This window comes from Pinus tabuliformis, chromosome 3_2 (assembly GCF_031772625.1).
Source record: "Pinus tabuliformis cultivar Carrire ecotype Pingquan chromosome 3_2, CPIR1, whole genome shotgun sequence".
In the NCBI taxonomy this organism is placed as follows: domain Eukaryota; kingdom Viridiplantae; phylum Streptophyta; class Pinopsida; order Pinales; family Pinaceae; genus Pinus; species Pinus tabuliformis.
The window spans coordinates 720,550,637-720,571,556 of NC_142302.1; the positions used below are offsets into that span (position 1 = coordinate 720,550,637).

Sequence of the window (20,920 nt, forward strand, 5' to 3'; positions counted from 1 at the left end):
AACACACAATGCTGATCTGTGTGTTATAGGAGCTAGGTATAGGTAGCAGTTCCTTTATCTAGACTGCTGATAAGAACCTTTTGTGACAGCACATAGGATCTCCTTATCTGAAGAGACCTCTCTCTTTAATTTGACTGGTCTTTAGGACAACGGACAAGATGTGCACCTAAAACACAACAATGTCTCTTTCTTACAGCAGATAGGAGGTGTAGAAGACTGCGTTTGCTGCTGTTCCTTACTGTGACTGGTTAGGGCACCCATGTGCTACAACAACCCTCAAACAGTCACCTAAAACATCCCTCAAAAACTGCAGCCTTGTCAAGGGAGGGTCTCCTCCATTCGTGTCACTATTCTGGGTACTTTTAAGCCCAAGAAGACTCCACGCTATCCCTATTTTAGTTATGCAAGGCCTGCGCCTACCACAGGGGTTGCTGTCACCTATTAGCCAACCAAACAGTGTCACCCTTACCTTAAAGCTGCCCACAAACAGTCCACAATTCTCCTTGACTAACTCGGCCCCTTTGTAGCATGGAACAACCCTCCACGTAGTCACCAAGAGGTTCTAACAGCCCTAAAACACCCACGCTGTCCCTACCTTCTTTGCTGGTTAGGGCAGCGAGTTAGAGAGCCTCTTTACTGCCTCTTTTCCAACGTTTAAGGTGATCCAAAATGGATTTTGGATACACTCCTAAGCCTAAGTGGTCCTCACAGAGGAAAAATGAAAGTCCAAGGAAGTTCTTGGACATAGCCCCATTGTAGAGATCTTTTCCTTCTGAATCTACTGCAACTTGAATGGGCTAAAATGGACTTAGGATGCAGAAGATGCCTTGTTTCTTTGGAAAAAGAGGCAAAACCCCCTAAAAATGGCAAAGAACCCTTGAAAAGGGAAATCGCATCGGAAAAAGGCAAAGGCCGGATTTAAGCGGAGGCGGAGGAAATTCCGATCGATCAGATCAGAGGCAGACACATAAGTGATATCGGGACCCTGGATGTGGCGATTGCGATCACGCGATTCGCCGATCGTCGATCATGCGATACGCCGATCACCGATGATCGGATCGGCGATGCACAGAACCGCGGGCCGAGTGACATTGTGATCGCCGATATCGGCGATTGGCGATCGATGACCCCCGATGCCGATAAAAAGGCCGGATCCAATAAGTTTTCAAAGCCCGATTGTATAAAATTTCAAGTCCGGGAATTTGGATTTTCACGTGTTTCTCGTGTATTTGGGATTTTTCCGAAAACACATGTGATGCGATAAGCGATGAATCCGGACCCGAAAGGCTTTATAAATGCAAATGTATAATTATTTCAAGTCTGCCATAAAGCCATTTTGCGATATTTTCAGTGTTTTAATGCATTTCTCAAATACAAAGGGAAACCACAAAACGAGCGGGATTTCGGGTGGACCATAGGTGGTAAGTGGTTTTGGCCGAGCTTCGCTCGAGCCCATACATTGGTTGCCACGTGGCTAGGCGCTGGAGAGAGAAAACCACCCTTTTCAGGCGGGTAATCTCCGTGCGCATTAGCCACCCGAAATCAATAACAGCCGTTGATCAACAATCACTTGCGATCGCGCCCAAAGATGGATCCGAAGGGAATATAGGGCAGAACTAATGATTTTTGAAGTCCGATAGACCGCGTTTGGGCGGATTTTCCTGTGTATTTGTGTATTTCTCTGTGTAAACAGAGAACGACCATTTTTGGGATTTCAAAGGCATCGATGGTCCATTCCGTTACAGAACAGGTGGCCACCATCCTTGAAGGCGTTTAGCAATGATTGCTAATGCTCAGAAGGGGATTTGAGCGAATAGAGGTTGGGAGCCAGAGAGCCCAGAAGAGGAAAACGAACAGACAGCGCCGATTGGCTTAAAAGCCATAGAATGACAGAGGCAGCGCAGAGACAGGAGGCAGCGCTGAGACAGAAGGCAGTGCTGAGGCAGGAGTGCAGCAAGCTAAGCCAAAGCAGGAAGCAGAGGCAAAGAAATAAGCCAGAGCCGAAGAGCCAGAGCCAGAGCCAAGAGCCCGAGCTGAGAGCGAGAGCGAGAGCTGAGAGCCAAAAAGCCGAGAGCTTCAAGAGCCAGGGATAAAATGGTGTCTAAACCCATTGTTTCCGTGTAAAACAGTGGAGTTGAGCCAAGAGCTTGTAAAAGGACTTTGCCATAATCCTAGAGAGCCTAGTTGAGTTGACTAGAGCTCATGGAGACGTAGCCCAAGAGTTGTGGGTGAACTCCTAATTAAATTGTTGTCTTATGTGTGTTGTTTTATTGTTGCATTATATATATGCTGCTTTAGTTGTTGTTGTATTAGTTCAAGCAAATAGCCTTAAAAACACATAAACAGTGAACAATAAACATAAGCATACACCTTCCTTGTAAGTTAGACAAGGAGCCTAAGTGCCCCATTTTCAGATCAGGTGGTATCAGAGCCTGAGATTGATTGAACTTACCTTCAAAGAAGGTTATATCAGAATGCTTGATTGACAGAGCAAAGATTGCTTGTCTAAAAGGTGTTTAAACAGTTAGAGGTTGATTGTATGCTTATTGCAGACTGAATATTGTTTGAGTTTGCAGAGGTGAAGGGAATGCTGTTGATAGCTTAGTCCAGGAAGGACAAGAAGGAAGAAGGGCTGAAGGCATTCTTCTATTCCCAATGACCTCAAAGAAATCTTTGAAGCACAAGAGGTTTGTTGCAAAATATTGCTTAAATAAGCTCTTTATTAATCTTGTTTGAAGTTCTTTGTTCATTGGCATAATGACAACTTCCCCAAGTGAATCCTCAAATTCCTCATTCATCACAGGACTCTATGATGGAGACTTGAAGCAAGACTTGTTCATCATGATGGACAAGGTGAGAGAATTGTATGAGGATGGAAGGAAGAGCAGCATACTTAGAGAGCAGTTGAATTACATGAAGGAAGAGAAGCTTTTGCTTTCTGATAGACTGCAGGAAATGGAGAGGCAACTTCGTATTGCAAATATGAACCTGAAGAGGATGCATGAGTTGGAGTCACAGCTCTTTGTTGCCAAAGAAGCCTTGGTCAAGTATCAGCTTGAAGAAGAGGTAAACCATTCCAGTTTGTCTTCAAATTCCTCTAAGAATGCTTATATTGGTTCTTTTGAAAAACATACCAAAGGCATAGGTTCCAAGCTAATGTCCAAGATGGGCTATGAAGGAAAAGGCTTGGGTAGACATGCACAAGGTATTGTTGAGCCAATAATAATTGAGGAAAGGCCTAAGTATTTGGGTCTTGGCTATGGACAAGCTTATGGGGAGAGTTCCAAAGCTGCCATGAAGACCATTAAAACAGCTCCAAGAAGGAGTTGCATTGCAGGTCTTCAAGAGTGTGAAGGTTGTATTCCAGAGGAATGCAATAGCTTGAAACATCATTTGCAAGATGCAGGTGTTCAGAAGCACACACTTGAACCAGAGAGTTGGGGAGACTCTAATAGCCTTGAAGAGATTGATGGGGTTCCAAAGGGAGCCACTTCTTCATTTGCTTCACCTCCTCATGAAGGCAATAAAGGTGAAAGAGAAAGGTATAAATCTGGTTCTAATCATCTTCCTTTTGATTTTGTAAAGCATGATAAATTTCCACATAAGCATGGGAAAAGAATTGCATGTTCCTTTTGTGGTTTGGATAACCATCATGTTTCTAGATGTTGGAAGAGAATGGCCACATACATGAAACTTTTGAAGGAAAAGAAGCAAAAAGCCAAAGGTCCATTGGACAAGGCAAATCATGCTGTCAAGAGGATGCACATGTGTTGCACTTACTGCCATAAGCAAGGGCATCTTGTTGAAAGATGTTGGACTCTGAATCCAGCAATGCTTCCACAAAAGCTAAAGAAAGTGGAAAGAGAAGATGGCAGAAATGGAAAGGAAGATTCCATGACTGATGTGTCTCAGGATGATTCACATGTTGATGCTGATGTGCAAACAAAGGTAGTACCTTTGAAAGGGATTGGTGAGAAATGGCTAGAGTTCTTATCCAATTAAGCTTGCATGTCTATTGATACATCTATTTGCATTTCTTTGTTAATGAAATGTAAGTTGCAGGTTCTTACCAAGAAGGTGAATGGAAAAGTTGAGTAGGAGACTCACTTTGTCGCTGCAACATTATGTTTCAGCTTCGAAAGTACAGTGTACTTAAGTGAAAGTTGAAGGATGAAATGCATGCATGAGCATGATGTGCATGGACACAGGGATGTTGATGTTTTCCTTGTTTTGAACATGTATGTGTAATTAACTTGTAGGGTTGATTGCTTTGACATGCATGTGATGCAATGTTGACTTGGGAGAAGTTAACTTGGTCTCCAAGATGGAGATAATAATGAAGTGTTTCATCTTTTGAAAAGAGTCCTAATGGTCTTTTTCTACATGCTTGACTTGGAGAGTCATTTTTTTAAAGGCATGTTTTGTGGGCTTGGTATCTAGTCCATCATTTGTATGCAGATGTAAGACATGGAGGTGTTCACAAGCTGTGAAATCTGTTTCTTTTGTTGAAGCAGGAGTTTAGGCCATCCAGTTGTTGTCTGTATTTCTGTTGTTGTTAACAGTTGTTGTTGACAGCTTTTCAAACAGGTACAAATGAAAGTTCTGTGGAGCATATGACTTCACATTGGTTTGAGCCACCTTGGATCAATGATCAAGGCAGAAGAGTTCAAACTACCTTCTATGACCATTTCAGCAGAAGTTTTGCATGAAGGCAAGAAGGAAGGCAGTTCTTCCTAGGAGAACCAGCACATCCAGAAAGGAAAGTGGTCAAAGACTTTGGTTCAGAGGCACTATGCAAGGAAAGTGTGTGGAGGCTGAAAGAAGAGGGCGCCACTACTCTCATTTACTATTCATATCAGTATATCAGTCTTTTGGAGACCAAAAGTTCTTTTAGTGGGAAGGCATGATCCAAAATGAATTTTGGATAGACTCCTAAGCCTAAGTGGTCCTCACAGAGGAAAAATGAAAGTCCGAGGAAGTTCCTGGAAATAGCCCCATTGCAGAGATCTTTTCCTTCTGAATCTACTGCAATTTGAATGGGCTAAAATGGACTTAGGATGCAGAAGATGCCCTGTTTCTTTGGAAAAAGAGCAAAAACCCCTAAAAATGGTAAAGAACTCTTAAAAAGGGAAATCGCATCGGAAAAAGGCAAAGGCTGGATTTAAGCGGAGGCAGAGGAAATTCCGATCTGCCGATCCGATTTTGCCGATCCGATCAATCGGATCGGAGGCAGACACATAAGCGATATCGGGACCCTGGATCTGGCAATTGCGACCACGCGATTCGCCGATTACCAATCATGCAATACGCCAATTGCCGATCATGCAATCACCGATTGCCGATGATCGAATCGGCGAATCGGCGTCGGTGATGCACAGAACCCCGGGCCGAGTGACATTGCGATCGCCAATATCGGTGATCAGCGACCCCCAATGCCGATAAAAAGGCTGGACCTGATAAGTTTTTAAAGCCCGATTGTATAAAATTTTAGGTCCAGGAATTCGGATTTTCACTTGTTTCCTGTGTATTTGGGATTTTTCTCAAAACACATATCTGATGCTAAGTTGCACGAAATGGGGAAACGGGTACGAGTTTCCGAAACGGGAAGCGATACGAAATGTGACCTCCCCAAATTTTGGAAACGGGGAAACGTGAATATATATATATATATATATATATATATATATATATATATATATTGAAAATATATATATATATATATATATATATATATATATATATATGTGCAATCATAAAGCATAAATGATACATTATAATTTATTACACTTAAACATTAAGATTTAATTTACATCACATTTACTCATGAATGATCACATAATGAAAGTAAAAATATCGGAATATCCAAAAGCAACCTTTATTATATATCCATATCTCAAAATCAGCCTTTATTTATATTAATATATGAGGCTGCAAGTACAATAAAGACTATAAGGCTGCAAGAGAGAGATCCAAATCAGGGTTTTCTGCATCCACATCCATTCTTTAGAAGGACCACTGTTGTATTGGGAGTCTCCTCCTACATAGTCGAACGACCTTAGTGCTCTTGATTAAATACACGTTTCATACCCTAGTACCCTACATGATCTTGATTATTGGGAGTTTCCCCTGCATAGAGGGCTTGGTTCTCTTGATTAAATACAAGTTCCATACCCTAGTACATGATAAAATCCAATGGAAACATTGCAATCCCTCCAATCCTGAAATCCTGAAAAACAAATAAGTCTGCTAGATTTTGAGTGAGATCTAAAATTCTACTTTTTCCATATGAAATCCAATGAGGGCGAAACCACTCTCAAACATCCTGAGTCATTTCATGGTAATGTTAAAAATTTAAGTAAAAGGATGAAAATGAAAAATAAAGGAGAATATCACTTTTACTTTAAGAATTTAACATTACCATGAACTGCATATCCCTCAAACTCCCTGATGAACTGCATATCAACACTAGGGCAAAAATTCACTTTTATAACTTTAGACACGCATCTAGAAGCAACAAGAAGTCACTAACATACCCTAAAAGTAAATTAAAAAACAAATTAATTTAAAAAAAAAAAAACAACACAAGTTAATGAGGAAACGTGGGTCGTACGGCCCTGAAACGCGTTTCCGGCCGTACTGGCCATGTTTCCGTTTCGGGAAACGTGGCAGTATGGCCGGAAACGCGTTTCACGACCGTACCAAACGCGTTTCCGTACGGAAATGGACCTCTATACCACGTTTCCTGCAACATAGATGTGATGCGATAAGCGATGAATCCGGACCTGAAAGGGTTTATAAATGCAAATGTATAATTATTTCAAGTCCGCCATAAAGCCATTTTGCGATATTTTCAGTGTTTTAATGCATTTCTCAAATACAAAGGGAAACCACGAAACGAGTGGGATTTCGGGCGGGCCGTAGGCGGTAAGTGGTTTTGGCCGGGCTCCGCCCGAGCCCATACACTGGCTGCCACGTGGCTAGGCACCGGAGAGAGAAAACCACCCTTTTCGGGCGGGTAATCTCCGTGCGCGTTAGCCACCCGAAATCAATAACAGCTGTTGATCAACAATCACTTGCGATCGCGCCCAAAGACGGATCCGAAGGGAATATAGGGCAGAACTAATGATTTTTGAAGTCCGATAGACCGCGTTTGGGCGGATTTTCCTGTGTATTTGTGTATTTCTCTGTGTAAACAGAGAACGACCATTTTTGGGATTTCAAAGGCACCGATGGTCCATTCCGTTACAGAACAGGTGGCCACCATCCCTGAAGGCGTTTAGCAATGATTGCTAACGCTCAGAAGGGGATTTGAGCGGACAAAGGCCGGGAGCCAAAGAGCCCAGAAGAGGAAAACGAACAAACAACGCCGATTGGCTTAAAAGCCACAAAATGACAGAGGTAGTGTAGAGACAAGAGGCAACGCTGAGACAGAAGGCAGTGCTGAGGCAGGAGCGCAGAAAGCTAAGCCAAAGCAGGAAGCAGAGGCAAAGAAAGAAGCCAGAGCCGAAGAGCCAGAGCCAGAGCTAAGAGCCAAAGCCAAGAGCTCAAGCCGAGAGCCAAAGCGAGAGCCGATAGCCAGAAAGCCGAGAGCTTCAAGAGCCAGGGATAAAATGGTGCCTAAACCCATTGTTTCCGTGTAAAACAGTGGAGTTGAGCCAAGAGCTTGTAAAAGGACTTTGCCATAATCCCAGAGAGCCTAGTTGAGTTGACTAGAGCTCATGGAGACGTAGCCCAAGAGTTGTGGGTGAACTCCTAGTTAAATTGCTGTCTTATGTGTGTTGTTTTATTGCTGCATTATATATTTGCTGCTTTAGTTGCTGTTGTATCAGTTCAAGCAAATAGCCTTAAAAACACATAAACAATGAACAATAAACATAAGCATACACCTTACTTCAAGCACATAGTTAATTCCGCATTGGTTAATCATTTGTGACTTTGGAACATTTAAGCTTTGGAAGTGGGAGAGGTCCTTGTAAGTTAGGCAAGGAGCCTAAGTGCCCCATTTTCAGATCATAAGGGCTATCTCAAACAACGTATAGATTAGGCAATCTAGGGTCTGATAAAACTGCGTTTAGGGTCAGTTGTTAGGCCTCCTTCACTGTGGTAGATCTCCCTTTGAACTGCGGCCAAACCTTCACAAGTCCTGCAGCTAGGGCATCCTTCTTTTACACCGAATAGGGTCTCATTCTAGACCTGCGTTTAGGGCTTCCTCCTCTTAGACTTCTCTTCCACTAAAACCCAAGACAAGTGGAGAGAAATCAAGAGTGAAGTGTGTGTGCAAATGACAATCAAGTCACCTCTTTTTATGCTAAAACGTTGAGCACATTTGGGGTTTATTTGGTTGTTGGCCGACCTGGACGAATTGTCTTATAACACAAATAAATTCATAACTCCATGAATACTTATCGGAATCGGATGGTCTTTAGATCAATCCTACACCTCACGATGAGAGGGATCCAAGAAAAATATCAGCTGCCATAAATAAGATGACCCACATGGAGTTTGGCCCTAGTTGCCAATTTTAACAAAGACCTTGTCAACGAGCTGCAACAAGTTGATTTATATGAAAGATCAAGTCGGCCTCATGGAGGTAATTCGTACCCCTAGAAAGCCTATATATAAGACAAAACTTGACTTCATTTGGACACACAACAAGCAAGTTTGATCTCCTCAAGAAAGAAGTTGGAAAATGGGTGAAAATCAAGGATAAGAAGAAGAGGAGCAAGATCGAAGTTTTGGACCTCTCTCTCTCTCTTGTGTTAGGGTTTCTAAAGTTGTTGGGCATGAGGAAATGCTGAAGTTGCCAAGATGCATCTAGGTTGAAACTATGAAGCTGCTTTTAGGTCGAAGTTATGAAGCTGCATCATGGTCGAAGCTGTGAATTTGGTAGGTTGAAGTTGCAGAAATTGTTGCTGGGGATCGAAGTTGCTGAAAGATCGAAGTTTGACGCTGGAAGCTGTGATCATCAAGAAGGAAGGTTAACAGTCTTGGAGGGGCCTTGGTTAAGGGTCATAGGTCTTGGAATTCGTCATTTGAAGTTCTATAAGAAGAGAAGAGTTCTTGTGGGTTTTCCTCTCAAAAGGAGAGGTTTTGGCGCTGGCTGATAGCTTGTATCTCGTGTCCTCTTGTCTCATTGTTCTTTATTGTTTGGTAGCCGTTTGATGATAAGAATACTAATTATAATCAAGTGAAAGAAGAAGCTAATCAAGTTAAGTAAAAGTACATCACAAACAATTATCAAAGTAAGAGAAATCACCTAATCTAGTTGCCCCTAGATTCCTCAACAAGCCCTAGTTGTCTTGTATTAGGGTTTTGTAAGGGCCATGATCCCTGGTACGGGAACCATATGTTTGTTTTATTTAAGGAATAATAGAAACAAGTTTTGGGCCATTTACAAATTTGTGTACTTTCATTGATTCACTGCTGTTACATTTATGCTATGCAAAATGCTTTTAGTTGTGTATTTCAGTGTGTTTATGATCGTGATTAGACATAAACCAGATCTGAGATACTAAGGAAAAATCAACAATTCACTTAGATGCAATAATGATTAATATACCTGATGGTGAAAGTTATAACACTAGATATTGTGCGTAATTGGCAGGTGGTTCCATTTATAAGTCTAGACTGTGGGCAACTTAATTGGGGTCCAGGTCCTCCAGAGGGACATATTGACACCCACTGGTGATGTGCTGAGAGCCATGGGACTCTGGGCAATTGTAGAGCATCATTCATAGCCATGGGCACCTTCAACACCTCAATGTTCTTGCATTTTGCTTTATTATTCATGGGATGATGCACTTGGACCAACACGCCCCTAGCTAGCTTAGCAGTGATCACATGGTTTGGTAGTCCAGGACCTAGATGAGGTTTGTCTCGCATCTTGAGACATGGGAGGGCTAGCACCATCTTCAGAGCCCTCAACATTGGAGCAAGAATTAAACATTCACACCACTAGGAGACCCATGAGACCTAGTTTTGTGCCCCAAACCCACATTTGGGGGCTACAAGATGATTTTCACAAAGATCTAGGGGCCAACCCCTAGATTATGATTTTAGAGGCCCTCTACACTTGTCATGGCACTTGAGGAGCCCAACGCAGGCCCTAGAAGGGCAATCCGCTAGCATGATGTCATCATTTTGCTCACTTTGGCTCACACGTGTGGAGATATTTATGTTTTAATGAAAGCTACAAGGTCAGCTTGTGACCTTGCTTGTAGTTTTCCCATTATTTTATTGTTTGAGGGGCTTGTAGGCTAAAATAGGCCTTAGTTAGTCACATATAAATTAGAAATCACTTTATTGTGATCTCTCATCATCACAAATTGGAATTTCAGTGTTCTTAGAGGAACTTGCACTTGATCTTTGTGGATTGTTTGGAGATCTTTGGATGCATTTTGATGTTTGGAGCTGATTTTGGATATTCTTTGGAGCTATTCTTTGGTCTAATGGATGGAAATCTTGCATGTTATCTTGTAAGTGTACTTTATTGTTGAATATCTATTTCTTGAATGTCTAATGTATGGAATTATTGATTCTAGGTTATGCTAAATTGTGCCCTAATTTGTTGAAGATCAATTTTGAATTGCTATCTAGATGAATATTGCATGCATTACTCATACATAACATGTAATGAATTGTCCTAGTGGTGAACTCCTAGTAGCTCTCCCATAAAATTCCATTTCTCCATTGAGTGGGTAAATGCTTGAAATTTGATTGCTAGGGCATCAAATTTCGGCACTAATCCAACTTGTTGGTGATCATTCTTAAATTTTCTCCATATTTTCTCTCTCAAATTCGACCCTTTCAAGGCTAAGTTAGGAAACTAGGGCTTGGTGCAAATCCTTAGGCAAGAGGAATTTTGGTGGTTGGAGAGCCTAAACATCAAGAGGATAGACTAAATCTATCATTTTGGTGGGCATCCACTTCAATTTCATCCATAAATTTTCTTGCCTTAGTTGTTTGCCTAAGAGGGAAACCCTAGTTCTCCTTCCTTCAACTTAAGGGATTCCTTGAAGGTTTCATGAGCCTTGGCATTGCCGATATACGTTATAAGGAACCTTTTGTCCTAGCCTTGACCTCGAGTTACTCCAACACTCATCAAATTTATCAAACCCTAGGTCTTGTGCCCTTATTTCTAGGTCTCTTCATAGAAAGCGAATTGCTTCCTTGTGAAGCCTTGAACCTAAATTGTGTCTTTCTTGAAGAGTTCCTAGTGAGATCATTTCACACATTAACCCTAGAATACCTATTTTCAGTGATATCTTTTCTACTGGGACTCCTCCCATCAGTGAAAGGTCATAAAGAGTAGGGGTTTTTGGCTGTGGTGACAGTGGGCCACTACCCCATTGTTGCTTCTTGGTCTAGTTTATACCTTGTAGGGTTTCCCTCTCCAAGGCTTGCTAGATTTTGCGGCAACATGGCCATAAGAAGATTCAGTATTCTATGTTATGTTAGCATATCACATTGCTGACATGTGGCAATCCTACACAGGTGTCACCACAACATTACACCATGTCATTTGGTATGTGACTGACACATGGTCGTCTCATGTCCATATGTCACCACCATACTATGCCATGTTCACATGACAAAGACGTGGCTTGCTATGTCGTTTTTGGACCCTAGTGTGCTTTGGTCAACGAGTCAAACCTTCGGGTATTTGGAAGTTTTGTAGTTCAAGAGTTCCAATAAATCCCTTTAATTGAAAGGCTAGATTTGGATATTTGGATTTTCAAATATCCGGAATCCACTTATTCGGAAATTCTCATAAATCCCCTTTTTGTTCAAAATGCTGGGTTTCTAGATTTCACGTCATCTTCCATGGCACTGTCCACCTAGCCTTCCAAGTCAACACCAACACTTCCTTGCGACCATGTCATCATCCTCGTTAATGTGGATTGATTTTTGAGTATTTGGGTCATCTGGTATTCGGGAAAATATAAAAAAGGCCATTTTCCCAAAATTTGGATCCTTGGCTCCCGATCTCCATGTCATACGCCACATCGATTGCCACACAAGCTCCTTTGATCATCGTGCCATGTCAGCATGCCACATCATCATAACCTATTTCGCATTGCCATGCCAACATGTGATGTTAACACGCTGTGTCAACCCTTGCTAACCAATATGGCCTGGGTCTACTTATGTGGTCTTCACATTTTCCATCTACCTAGCATCCAGATCCAATTTTGTTTTTCAACTCAACTCGGGCATTTGAAAAAGATTTCAGATCCTGGATATATATCCTTGCCATCAAGGTTACTCTGTGTCAACTTCCAACATATGGGGTTCCACCCATCCCAAACATCTGGATATTTCAAAAGTCAGAGTTTAAATAAGGTTTAGGATGTCTGGATATCTAGAACATTCGATTTGCACTGGATTTTTGCACCACCAAAAGTCTCGGATGTATGGATATTTGGATATCTGAATATTCGAAACATCCACTTTTTGCTAGACATTTGCCCCCTTTAGCCCCTTTTCTCTACAAAGCCTTGGTCATAGCCACTGCCAGTCCATGTGATTAGGGGCTAGGGCTACAACTTCGATCCCCAAATTTCCAGAGTTGTAGGTTTTTGATAAGAAGTTTTAAGCTTGCTTCCATTGGCTGAGTCCAACTCCAACAAGGCATGTACTTACCCAAATCCTTCTAAGGATATTGAGATCGACATCAACTGGTAAACTATGAAACCGGATTCGTCCCCCAAGGCCCACAAATCACGAATCCATCGAATCGGACACGATTCGTCCCGATTCGTGTCCGAAAATTTGGACATGTCGTGTCTGATTGGGACACGATTGAATTTGGATCGTGTCCCGATTGTCGGACACGAATCCAAAAAAAGCGACATGCACGACGTTAAAAGGCGAGTTTGCTGCCTTTTCTTTTCACTTTCACTTGTCTATTTTGCTGTGGGTTTGCTATGGGTGTTTTGGAGCAAGGAGCAAAGAGTGTGGGAGCGTTTTCAAGGAGATTCAAGCAACAAGTAAGTGCATTTTCTCTCTATTTTTTGCATTTTTATCAATGTTGCGAAAATCGTTATCGGGAGTAAATCGACGAGGGAAAAATTGGAAAAAATCGTAAAAATCAGGATAAAATCAGTACAAATCGGCAAAATAAAAAAGAAGTTTTTTTTCCCAAAAATCGGGATTTAAATCCTGATTTTTTCAAAATGAAAATATCACTGAATTAGTCGCGCGATATTATCGGGAAAATGAAAAAATCGCGATTTTTTGATGTTATCGAGATAAAATCGCGATTTTCGCAACGCTGATTTTTATTACAGCAGTTTGCATATGCATTTCTTTTACAAATTTGTGCATTTTTGTTTTATTTTTTTACAACATTCATGGCTCAATCAAGGGCAACAAGGAAGGGGCAAAGGAAGGGGAAGAATGTCCCCATTGGAGATGCCCCTCCTCTCCCAATTTCATCAGAGTTTGCTGCAAGTATTCCCTCTATTGCAAGTAATGTTGAGGGAAGACTTCCTTCTCAATGTAACATTGACAAATATGCCTTGTGGAAATATGTCACAAGAGAGCAAGGGCCACCCAACAAGGTGAAGGGAGGAGGCAATGTGAGTTGGAAATACAACTATTGCCACAATACTTTCAGGAGCACATATTTCCATGTGAAAGGTCATTTGTTGGTTTTATCACGTTGTGGAATTGGAGCTTGTGCAAATGTGCTTTTACCAAAGAGGAAATAAATGCTAAGAGAGTCCAATGTTGGTATGGAAAATGTGGCTGCAAAATAAAAAAAAACCAAGAATGATGACCCCCTTCCATTCTTGAGGAAAAGAAGCAACAAATTCCCATTTGAGAGTTCTGGTGGGGGACAAGCAACAAAAAGAAAGACAATTTCAGTTGGTCCAATGGATAAGATTTTTCAGATCTCACCATTGCCTTTTTTTCTATTAGAAATTCATATCCTTTAATGTTGCACGCTCACCTATATTTATTGAAATGTGTCGAGCTCTAACTCAAGGGGCTCCATCAGGGTATGTGCTTCCTGGTTCTGAGAAGCTTAGAACCACGTTGTTAATGAAGGCAAAAAAAGAGGTGGAAAAAATGCTTGAGCCTATTAAAGCGTCATGGCCAACATCTGGGGTTAGCATTGTTTTTGATGGATGGATAGATCCAACATGACACCTACTCATCAACTTCATGGTGTCTTCCTTGAATGGTCCAGTTTTCTTGAAAGCAATGGATGCACTTGGACAATACAAGGATGCACAATATATTGGTGAGTTGTTTATTAAAGTTATTGAAGATGTAGGTGTTGATTTTTGTGTGCAAATCATTACAGATAATGCACCTGTTTGCAAGGTTGCTGGCATTATTGTGGAAGCTAAATATCCACAAGTGTTTTGGACACCTTGCATTGTCCATAAATTGAACTTAGCACTAAAATCCATTGCTTCTGATGTGCTTTGGATTGGTTGTTAGTTCTTGGTAGCATCGGATGTGCTCTAGCCATGAAAATTGGTGGATAAGCTAAGGCACATGAGTTGTAAAGAACCTAGAAACCATTTGGTGAAATTCCACCGGGATTGTATTTTATTAAAATAATTAATATTTTTAATGGGGTACCTAAGTCTAAACTTAGGAAAATTAAAGTATTAATGGGTATCAATCAAAATATGGGTTAGAATTTTCTAGAAAGCGGATCAAGTCAAATTTTTAATCTTAGCGGTTGATTAGAAACTTAATCTCGGCCATTGAGGTCTCAATGAGAAAAATATAGGAAGGAGGCTTGGGGTTCATTTAGAAAGACACACCGAGAGAACGAATTGATCTAGAGTTCGATTTCTGGGGCTAGAAAGCTGAGAAATTCGAACTAAGTGATCATTCTGTAGCAGAGGGGCAGGGATAGTTCGGGAATACTGGGCAAAGAGGGAGGGAGTCACTAGTGGAGGCAGTGCAACACCTAGAGGGACTGACGCCGGGCCAGTTTGGGCACACGCAGTCTTGACGCAGAGCCAAAAGGGCCAGCACAAAAGTGAGGCTGCCCTCGCGCAGAAATCCGAAACTGCTGGGGAGCTGCTGGAACAGCCGGGAGAGGTTGACGTAGAAGCTCTAGGAGGCAAAAGAGAGAGCGCAAGGCTGACGCAAAGCCTGTAAGGCTGACGTAGGGTCAGCGCAGAGATAGCCGAGGTTAGCAAGTTCTGTTGCCGGATCAGCCGGAAATTACCGGGTGAAGTGAGGTAATCTCACTCAGTTTTCTGCCATTATATTTTTCTCTGTAACTGGAATGCCGGGAGGGCATCCATCATTGTATTCAGAACTACTACTTAATAATATAAAACCCTCAGAGTTGTTGCATCGGTTTTTCCGCATTGGGTTTTTCTAGGGACTATTTTGTCCAAAAATAACAATGTCCTATGTATCTTGTTCTTTGCCCAATTTCTTGTTTCATGTAATCAAATTAAATTGGTGTAGGTTGCAGAAGTAATTTACTTCAGTGTTATTCAGAAATAACTTGATAATGTATATTAAAATCAAGTAGGAGAAATAAATTCAGTTTTGCTGCAGTAGGGGTTCCTTGAGGATAGGAATTTCCACATGGTATCAGAGCATTGATTTTGAAACAGGAAGAGTAGATAGGCCAAAAGATGCATTTGGCAGCAATTCGAATACCCTTGAAGGGATTACATAGTCCTTTTCGGGAACGCGGAGATTCCGAGGAAATCTCTCTAAGAGAGTCGACAGAGAGGTATGATTTCCGGTTCGTGAGCTTGCAGAGCTAGAGGGAGTGATGGACAGCCTCAGCACAATGCTTGGAGGACTTAGTTTCTCTTGGGGCAAAAATCCGTCGAAAAAGAGCGAAGACACATAGAAGGGGAATTTTCTCCTCAGAGGACTTTTCTCGCCAAAAGTTTGAATTTTTCACTTGCCGGGCAGCAGACTAGTGCTGCGCAGTGACTAGAGGAGTCAATTTGACAGTTTGGGTGAGATGGCATCACATGGGCTCAGAGATCAGGATAGGTTGGAAGGAGCTTCCAACTATGTCATATGGAAGACCAAAATCTTAGCTGTTCTGGAGGAGTATGATCTCGAAGCTTACGTCAAGAGTGTTGTGGCTGTTCCCGTGGACAATGATCAGAAGAAGAAGTACAAGGCCGAGCAGGGAAAGGCGAAGAGGTTCATACTCGATGGAGTTCGAGATCATGTGGTCTCACACTTGCAGGGCAAAGATATAGCTCGAGAAATGTGGGAAGCTTTGTCTTCACTGTATGAAGGTTCTTCCGAACAACAGAAGATGTACTTAGAACAAAAGTTGCAGTGAACATTTGTAAGAACCGAAAAACTGAAATGCAGATACAGTAAGAACCGAAAAACTGAAATACAGATACAATAAGAATTTTAAAGCAGGTACCTACCTGAACTGCTACCTGAACTGCTGCAGATGATGTTGCCTGCGGCTACGCTGCTCCAATTACCGGGAAACCAATTCCACCCAGCTAGATTGAGCAGAGCCTGGCTGCTCAATCCAGTAAGCTTCTCAATAGAAGCTCATTGTTCCTCGTGCCCAGAACCTCAGAATGTGCTTAAAGCTCTTCCAATGGTCAATTTTCTTCCTCCTGGTTTTCTCCTGATTTCTGTCCCCCTCTTCTCAGCCCATTATCTGCGGTTTATAGCCTGGGCTTAGCGGTGGCCGCCCTGTACACCAGCGACTCCACCGCTTTCTCCCGCGGTGACAGCTTGCCCATCAGTGTGAGTCACCCTCCCGTTACAGGTGTTTCTGCCTTACTTAGGGTTCAGTTTAATTTTAAATATGATGGTGTTCATATGTAGCGTTAAGGTATTATAATGTTTAAACTTTATATATGTGTTATTGTTATTATAACACTATCACGCCTCCATATAACCATATAACGTATCCTTTATAACTTTATAACATTTATATGTACTTTATCATATTTGTTTGTCTTTTGACTTTATGATATTCATGTATACTTTTATTTTATTTATGTTTGTTTATAATATAAATATAAACTTTATTTATGTTTGTTTTTAATACAAACTTTAGAACTTTAGATTAATTAATTATTGATACAATACTTAATCTTTATTCTATTTTATTAATATCATTTCTTTTATTTTATTTTTATTTTGGAGCATATAATATATGTATTTAGAGATGGGTCGTTACATACACTCCCCCTTCAGAAAACTTCATCCCGAAGTTAGAGTTTTATCTTATCTGATTACTTATGATAGTAATTAGTACCCCCTTCTTAGGAAAATTATTATTATTATTATTATTATATATTTTTTATTTATTATATATATATTTTTAAATATCCAGAGACAATAAAATTAGAGTTTTAGGTTTATGATTTTAATGGACATGCCTTGCCCTATCCAGGTTCCCAAGCTATTCTAAAATCATCCTATCCTTCCTAATCTCTTCCGCTCCCATCCTATCCGTCCTCTACTGGAGTATGCCATGGCGTCAGTTTTACTGACCTAACCATTCATAAACTCTAAGGTGACATCGTCGGCTACACCGACCTGATTCCCAGTAGGCATCCGGAAGTCATCATCACACGTCTAGGGGAGCGTGATTCGCACAGTCCTCCCATGACTCCAGGGTTCGGAGGATAAACGGTGGGCAACACCTCCACCCCTCCTAGTAGAATTAGGGCTAATACCCTATCATAGAATCACTTTGAGCTTTAATTGTTCTGAGGTTTTGTCATCACGTGGTCATCCCGGTAACTGTTTATTACCTGCAATCATACACTTATCCATGCATTTGTAAAATGTGCATCAGCATATTCAAAATAACTCATGTATTATTCACATATGACACTACAGTACAACATATTTTGCCATATTCCATGCATGTCTTTTGACTTCCATTTAAAATGTATTTACTCTTTGATTCTATTCCATTGATCATATTGACATGTATAAATAAATCAGATTTATAATATCTTAATTCCTATCAGAAGTAAAATCATTTAACTGTTTTAAATTTTACTTTGACAACTATAATTTAGTAAGATCAACAACATATATCATTTTGGGTATCCATGTACCAACTAAAGTTAAACATATATTATGTCACAAAATTTTACGTTTATCTATAATCATTCAAAATGTTTCTGGGTCTCTGATTGCAGTGAAGTAAATATATATTAAACATAGTTTAAAGTTCTTCAAAATTGACATAGACTAGGGTATTCTTTGATACCATGTGTAAGAACCGAAAAACTGAAATGCAGATACAGTAAGAACCGAAAAACTGAAATATAGATACAATAAGAATTTTAAAGCAGGTACCTACCTGAATTGCTGTAAATGATGTTGCCTGCGGCTACGATGCTCCAATTACCGGGAAACCAATTCCACCCAGCCAGACTGAGCAGAGCCTGGCTACTCAATCCAGTAAGCTTCTCAACAGAAGCTCACTGTCCCCCGTGCCCAGAACCTCAGAATGTGCTTAAAGCTCTTCCAATGGTCAATTTTCTTCCTCCTGGTTTGTCCTCCTGGTTTTCTCCTGATTTTCTCCTGATTTCTGTCCCCCTCTTCTCAGCCCATTATCTGCGGTTTATAGCCTGGGCTTAGTGGTGGCCGCCCTGTACACTAGCGACTCCACCACTTTCTCCCGCGGTGACAGCTTGCCCATCAGTGTGAGTCACCCTCCAGTTACAGGTGTTTCTGCCTTACTTAGGGTTCAGTTTAATTTTAAATATGATGGTGTTCATATGTAGCGTTAAGGTATTATAATGTTTAAACTTTATATATGTGTTATTGTTATTATAACACTATCACGCCTCCATATAACCATATAACGTATCCTTTATAACTTTATAACATTTATATGTACTTTATCATATTTGTTTGTCTTTTGACTTTATGATATTCTTGTATACTTTTATTTTATTTATAATATAAATATAAACTTTATTTATGTTTGTTTTTAATACAAACTTTAGAACTTTAGATTAATTAATTATTGATACAATACTTAATCTTTATTCTATTTTATTAATATCATTTTTTTATTTTTTTGGAGCATATAATATATGTATTTAGAGATGGGTCGTTACAACATTGATGCAGAAGGGAGAAGGGATTAATTCCTATCTTCAACGTCTTCAGGACACTAGAGACCAGCTTGCTGCAGTGGGGTCTACTCCTTAGTCTAGCACGATTGTAAGGACAACCCTGAATTGAGTCTTGGATGAATGGCAAGTCTTCGTCCAAAGTATATTGGGCAGGAAAAGACTACCTTCATGGTAGGAGATGTGGGCAGCTCTTCAACGTGAAGAATCAAGGAGGGATCTGGTTAAGGTCAACCTCAATGGCAGCAGTGGGAGTGGCACGAAGGCCAAGGAGGAGGAGGAGAATGCAGCTCTAGCATCAAAGGGACAACAGAAACAGAAGCGGAAGAAGGACATTTCGAAGGTGAAATGTTTCAGATATGGCGAGATGAGCCACTTTTCATCCTAGTGTCCTTTGAAGCAAAAGGATAAGGATGAGAAACATGATCCTAAGGCTGCTCCAACAAAAATTGATGAAGATGAGTTTGCCATGAGTGCCCACGCATCTCCAAGAGGGAAATGGGGCGATATAGAACTGTAGTCGGGAGGACTACAAGTGGGCAGGATCCTTGAGGAACGCACCTTTTTGATCAATTCCCTGCTATGGGAGTCCGAGATTCAGCAGTAGTGAGATGGACTTAGTGTCAGATGATGTAGTGGGTTGGTTGGAGAGACAGATGCAGTAGCTGAGACCAGAGACTAATCAACGCAGAGCAAGGTTGGCAACAGTGTAGTTGGCATGAGTGCAGAAGTCAGGAGCAACGCAGAAGATTTCAGAGGGTTAGAAACTAGCAACAGTCAGATTCCAACATTCACATAGTATTATGCTAAACACAGTTAGTTCAGAAATTTCAGATGCTTTTCCATTGCTGAGCAACAGCAATTGGAAAATCACGTAGTGTAGAGCTAGCAATGGCAGTGTTAGCAACAGATGCAAAGGGAGCTGTAGTACAGATGCAGCAGTGGCAGTGGCAGTGTCATGGGCAATAGTACAGTAGCAGCAACAACACAGTGTTGGTGGCAGCAACAATGCAGAAAGGAGATGCTTCAGAGACAGAGCAACATGCAGTTGGACATTGTTGCTAGAGCACATTCCTCGCTAAGAGGGAGTGTTAGTTTTTGGTAGCATCGGATGTGCTCTAGCCATGAAAATTGGTGGAGAGGTTAAGGCACATGAGTTCTAAAGAACCCAGAAACCGTTTGGTGAAATTCCACCCGGATTGTATTTTATTAAAATAATTAATATTTTTAATGGGGTTCCTAAGTCTAAACTTAGGAAAATTAAAGTATTAATGGGTATTAATCAAAATATGGGTGAGAATGTTCTAGAAAGCGGATCAAGTCAAGTTTTTAATCTTAGCCGTTGATTAAAGACTTAATCTCAGCCGTTGATTAAAGACTTAATCTCAGCCATTGAAGTCTCAACGAGAAAAGTATAAAAAGGAGGCTTGGGGTTCATTTAGAAAGACACACGGAGAGAATGAATTGATCTAGAGTTCGATTTCTGGGGCTAGGAAGTTGAGAAATTTGAACTAAGTGATCATTCTGCAGCAGAGGAGTAGGGATAGTTCGAGAATACTGGGCAGAGAGGCAGAGAGTCACTATTGGAGGCAGCGCAACACCTAGAGGGACTGACGCTGGGCTAGTCTGGGCCCACGTAGTCTTGACACAGAGCCAGAAGGGCCAATGTAGAAGTGAGGCTGCCCTCACGCAAAAATCCGAAACTGCCAAGGAGCTATCGGAACAGAGGGGAGAGGTTGACACAGAAGCTCCAGGAGGTAGAAGAGACAGCGCAAGGCTGACGTAGCAGAGCCTGCAAGGCTGACGCCAGGCCAGCGCAGAGATAGCCGGGGTTAGCCAAT

The 20,920-nt window shown here is 41.2% G+C and overlaps 1 protein-coding gene across 1 annotated transcript in view; it reads left to right on the forward strand.

Moving 5' to 3' along the window:
• LOC149182652 (S-adenosyl-L-methionine-dependent methyltransferases superfamily protein) overlaps window positions 1-20,920 on the forward strand; it is a 189,974-nt gene that overhangs the window by 37,615 nt on the left and 131,439 nt on the right. The window lies entirely within an intron of this gene.